This window comes from Saccostrea cucullata, unplaced genomic scaffold, assembly GCF_032062105.1.
Source record: "Saccostrea cucullata isolate Sc308-1 unplaced genomic scaffold, CSIRO_AGI_Scuc_v1 ctg21974, whole genome shotgun sequence".
In the NCBI taxonomy this organism is placed as follows: domain Eukaryota; kingdom Metazoa; phylum Mollusca; class Bivalvia; order Ostreida; family Ostreidae; genus Saccostrea; species Saccostrea cuccullata.
The window spans coordinates 61-5,963 of NW_026934384.1; the positions used below are offsets into that span (position 1 = coordinate 61).

General features: G+C 32.2%; 1 long non-coding RNA gene across 1 annotated transcript; it reads left to right on the forward strand.

Annotated features, from left to right (window-relative positions):
• Positions 1 to 233: 233 nt before the first annotated feature.
• Positions 234 to 5,835, forward strand: LOC134240612 (uncharacterized). Its single transcript, XR_009986479.1, has 3 exons — positions 234 to 279; positions 5,423 to 5,564; positions 5,646 to 5,835. It is a non-coding gene; the product is annotated as an uncharacterized LOC134240612 (long non-coding RNA).
• Positions 5,836 to 5,903: the final 68 nt, after the last annotated feature.

Genomic DNA, 5,903 nt, shown 5'->3' on the forward strand with positions numbered 1-5,903 from the left:
TTTTTTATGTAATGGTTATTAATTTATTTCGAAATATATTTTTAATATTATCTAGTGAAAAATATATGAAATATTATTAGTTTTTCAAAAAAGGACAATTCTTATATTGCAGTTATGTAGGATTGAAAATGCAAGGGGGAACACTTTTGGTGAACTGTATGTAAAAGGTTTTAAGTGTATGGACGGAAAGAACATTACTGGATGTAAATTTGGAACCATTGGCCTAGGGACTCAGTAATACTGGTGCTGTAGAAGTGGAATGTAATACTGAAGTGAAAAGTAAGTATAGAACAATATATACTTTTCCAGATTCCTCTATAAAGGCTATTTATGGAAAAAAAAGTTTTACATGTACAACAGTAATTTAAGAAGTAAGTGCAAAGAGAAAATATTTTTTGTCTTGTTAATGGTTGAAAAATGAAGAATATCATTGTTCTGTCGTATACCCCTGGTCTCCAGAGAGATACTAGTAGTTAACCAATGCACTGACAGATTAAACAACAGCTTGGTTCAGTTGCATCAATGTGTTATGTACAAGAGTGTGTGGTAAAAGACTGAAATATAAACAAAGATAAATGAAACACTTAAATTTTCATACAAAATAAATTACATTATATTAAACTTTTTTCATATAGTTGAACAAAATTACTATGGATAATAGCGACAATATAAAAAGGACTTATGACACAAATAGCTTCCATAGAAATAAAATTTTGCAGCTGACATTTAGAAGTATTAAACCACAGATATTAGGTCAAAACCATGAAAATATCTCCGAGATAACTTGTAACATTATCAATATATGTTTAGCAAAAAATTCGTAGAAAGTTGTACAAATTAAAACAAGGCTATATTTCATTATCAACAGACACAAGTTTCCAGTATGAAAGCTTCAATAAATATACATAAAACTGCTTTAAACCTCAAAAAAAGGTATATAAACATATAGAGATAATCATCTTACAGAATAATTACAAATAATTTACAAATAAATACATACTCTGTGATTGGCCTAAATTATGGTAAATTTGTAAAAGAAACTTGGAAACCAAAATTATTTTCCCATAAACTCCATACAAACCTTAGGCCCTCTCTATTTTACTATGACAATTTCAGAAAAATCTTTAGCATCATTTCAAACTTTGTTCAAACCCCAACAAAAAATACTGAAAAAAATATATGGCCCCATTGGGTTTAAGGTAAAATCAGTTATTTTCAACTTATAGAGATTCGCAGTAAATAACACGCGACAAAAAAAATCAACCCCCACTCCTAAAATTTCCCGGTATTTCATAGTTTCTGTAATTTCCCCTCATCCCATCATTTATTTCAAAGGTCATTAATTTTACTTTAAAATGAAAACAATTAAATACCTGATTTGCCAATGGCGTAATGCCTACCCATTCAGTATTCTGTTTAATGTTCCATAACAAACAAAGCCAGTGTTCATCCGGGATTTGGTGTCTCATTTATACTTAATACTTACCTGTCCCAGAATTAGTCAATTGGGGTAATTTCAAAGACTATACACCTACCTGTGAACATGTATGAAATTTGAGTCCTGTGACTTCAGTGTATTGGATACTGTGACCATCTAAAATACACCCCTTACTGCTACCAGCACAGTTCAAAGGAGTGAATGACGTCGGGGCCGGTGATGATATTTGGAATAGGTGACTGTAATAAATAAAATATTTGTACAATAATTTTTTTTGGGTTTTTGATGTTAATAAAGTGATATTAAGTAAAAATTGAGTCAATAATTTCATAAGGGTGGATTCTCCCCTGAAAAAAAAAAGCTCCAAAATTGGAAAAATCATAGTTAATTAAGCAAAATTCAAAGGTTTTAAAAAGACTATATAAATTTTTTTTATGTTTATGCAAATAAATTTTTTAAAGCTTGATACACTAATTGATTCTTATCTAATCCCTCCTATTGCTTAAGATTACAAAAATTTCCCCCCCCAGTAAAAAACAAAAGAAATAGCACCCCCCTTTTATTTTTGTTTACAATTAATTTAGACAAGAGTAAATCAATCCTTTTGATAACAAATCAAAGTTCAATATCTGTAGTCTTATACATTACAATCAGAAGCTATTTTTTGAATTTCCTGCTAAGAAAAGGAAATTTAAAAAATTCTTTTAAAAATTAAAGAAAAGCAAAAACTGACTTCAAACCCCAAAATGTACTATACAATAAGAGGCTGGAAAGTTAATAAATAAAAAATTTACCTGCAATGTACAGAAAACTGTCCAAAAATACAGGGGGGGGGGTGGGGATTGCCCCCTTATATAGAGAAAATGCCCCCGCTGACAACCCCGAGCACCCCCGGGGGCAAAAAAAAGTGAAAGATAAATTCCTCTAAAGTGTTTAAAATAAAATAAATCAATAAAATTAGTCAAATTAAGCATAAATCATGAAAGAAACAACAATATTTTTCAAGTTTTCTAAAAATTTCCTTAATTACATGTCTTCTACATAGCTAAATGTATGAAAAATGGATCCGCCAAGGGTGGAATACATGTTTTTCAATATTACATATTATTACATGTAAATATAATAAAGGTCAAATGTCAAACATGCAGTTCAAGGTCATTACAATAATATATGAAAAAAAATCAGAAGCCAAAGGTCACAACAGTTAAGATATCATCAAGTTGAAATTCTACCTATCTGGTCAGCAGGTCTAAGGGAAGTAACTCTAAACAAAAACGAAACCATTAGAAAGTGAGTCGCAGCGAGTAATTCATGAAACTACAAATAGCAAAAAAAAGAAAACATAGACCTTTGTGTACCTACAACATAGAAACAACAAAACTACAAATTGATCACCCTGCAGCCAAGAAAAAGGGGGGGGGGAATCCAGAGGAACACATACACTACCAAACATAGATGACAAAACAGAAAATGTCCTCCTTTCACTTGTCCATCACAAAAATTCCTTTTATGTGCCACCTTAAATTTTTTAAAAAATGCCAAAAATGCAAAATAAAAAATAAGAAAAAATGAACACCAGGTCACTGTCCTACACTTCCATAATATACACAGATAGAGCAAAAAATAATAAATACACAGTCACATGTACATGCAAAATACATACATAAATCTTTCATACATACAATCATTCATTAAAGGACAATTAATACATTTTTTTAAGTACCTTCCTCCTTGACCATGTCAACTGTAAAGGGGTTTCTAAATTTATTTCTCTACCCCCCCCTTTTTCCTTTAATAACCCAAAACACCACTAACCCCATTACCGCAGTAAACTAATTCAAATTTTTGTAAAAATTTCTTGAAAGTACAATCTTCAAATAATTCTAAAAATAACATTTCATGACTTTCAAATCACTTTACAGTGTAAAAATTGGGGGGTTTTGGGAAAAGACCACTAATTATTTTCCCATAGAACTCCATACAAACCTTAGGCCCTCTCAGTACTTTTATGACAATTTAGAAAAAACTTTTGCATCATTTCAAACTTTGTTCTAAGCCCTAACAAAAAATACTGAAAAAAAAAATGGGATTGGTTTATAGGTAAAATTGCAGTTATTTTAACTTTTAAATTCGCAGTAAAAAACAGCGACATAAAAAAACAACCCCCACTCCTAAAATCTTCCCCGGTTTTTATAGTTTCTGTAATATTCCCTCATCCCCTCATTTATTTCAAAGGTCATTAATTTTCTTTAAAATGAAAACAATTAAATACCTGATTTCAGCCAATGGCGTAATGCCTACCCATTCAGTATTCTGTTTAATGTTCCATAACAAACAAAGCCATTTTTCATCCGGGGGTTTGGTGTTTATTCCTATATGGCGTCCAACCACGTTAACAAATGGCGGGCTTATATGCAACAATTTTAAAAAAAAACAAAAGAGTTCTAACACGAAAAATCAATAAGTAAAGAGAGGTAAATCTCAGAAGTACAGAGAGCCGGGCTCATTTTCAGAGTAAAATGAATTTCTTACATGAATCACGTTTACATTCTGATAAAAAATTATTTTAAAACTATCAATATAAATGAAAGTCTGACAGGGGTTTTTTAATCCAAAACCACGGTCCGATTTTGTCAGAATCAGAATTAATCTGGTACCGCAGGTGAATGTAAACAAACATGTCGTTGGTTCCCTCTCCTGCTTTACCTCGTATGTGTAGAGAACTACGATAACAGTGATTATCAAAAATCCTTACGCTAATGAACTATGTTCTTTGACTTAGGACTGATTTTGTAAGTCATAACTACTAATGTTTGTTTATAAATAAAACTTCGCTTTATTTTTGTTGCTTTATTTAGCGTTTTTATTATCTTTTAAAAGCGGTTAAGTAAGAACTATATTTTTGCACGTAACTTTAAAATGGCACTATAGGTTGACTTCCTGCCCTTAACAGGATGACATAAGCCGGCAATTGCTTTTAGCAAAAAGCCCCGGGTAATAACTCTTAACACTTGAAAGAACAATCATAATGCTAAGCATCGCAATCGATCTCAATTACGCCAACGACTATATACTGTATACAGGGAAACGGGGGGGCGAATTTAAAGAATACGGTATATGTTCCTACATAGAACATTGACTGGGCGAATTCAAAACGGGGCAAAATTACTTGCAAAAGTTTATACTTTAAACTGCAAAAATAACTTTATACATTATTTCCCTTGAGGGTGCTTAGAATGAAACTTGTAGGTCCCTAATTTGTAGTATCTCAAAACTGATGCAATTATTAATCATTAGAAACCTGTTGCATTCCTCTTAAACAATTGATATTGATTCTAGGTTATGGGATACACAAAGGGCAAAGAAAAATCACAAGATGAGACAATTTCCAAATTTTCTCATTTTATGCAAATTTTCATGAATTTTTTAGCTCATTTTGTTTCAGTGAAGGATATGGAGATAACGAACAGTATTCAAAATCAAAACCAAAAACAATACAAAATAGGAGCAGAGCAAACACGGACCTAAAAAAAAAATTCAGAAAACACAGAGAACAAGCTTGCCGATCTAACAAATTTATATATTTCATGCAGGGGCATGAAATATTTTCATTGCCAGGGGATGCTCAATCCTCCATGGCACCTGATCCTGATAATGTATAAGTCCGTGTTTGCTTTGCTCCTGATTTGTATTGGTTGAATAGACCTTAAGCCTTTGAATACTATCTCCATCTATTTCATGCAATAGCAGCACATGCTTCTTTTTTTAAAAATGTCAGATAGGAAAGCATGTGTATTGTTTCCCGAACTGAAAAGTATCAAAGAACCATGCACACTTTCTCTCGAATTCCGCCTACATTTTACCCCAATTTAATAAATTATATAATAATTCATAAATGGCAGTTTCGTTAGTAAAACTCGATTGAAGGAAAAGAAGTGTTCACTTTCAAATATATACAAAATGTACTTATATATACTATGACAGAGCTATTTCGACTTGTCAATGGGACTTCAACAAATGAAGGGCGGGTAGAGGTACTTATCAACGGGGAGTGGGGCACAGTTTGTGATGATTCCTGGGACGTTAAGGATGCAACTGTCGTTTGCAGAACTTTAGGATTTTCAGGGTAAACATTTGCTGTCTTTCCGCACTGTTGTCTAACTTAGCAGTAGAACGATATTGAATATTTTAATAACTTATTTATTAGAATCTCAACTGCTCACCAAGGACGTCATTTTGCTGGAGGCTCGGGAACAATTTGGTTGGATGACGTAAAGTGTGATGGAACCGAGGCTTCTCTATTTGATTGTACTCACAACGGGTACGGGAAGGCAAATTGTGGTCACTATGAAGATGCCGGTGTAACATGTACTTAATTCCTATAACGAACAAACAAATGTCAAAAGCTACAATGTAAAAAATTTTCATTAATTTGATTTGATCTGAAGTATATCTGAAGTAAATA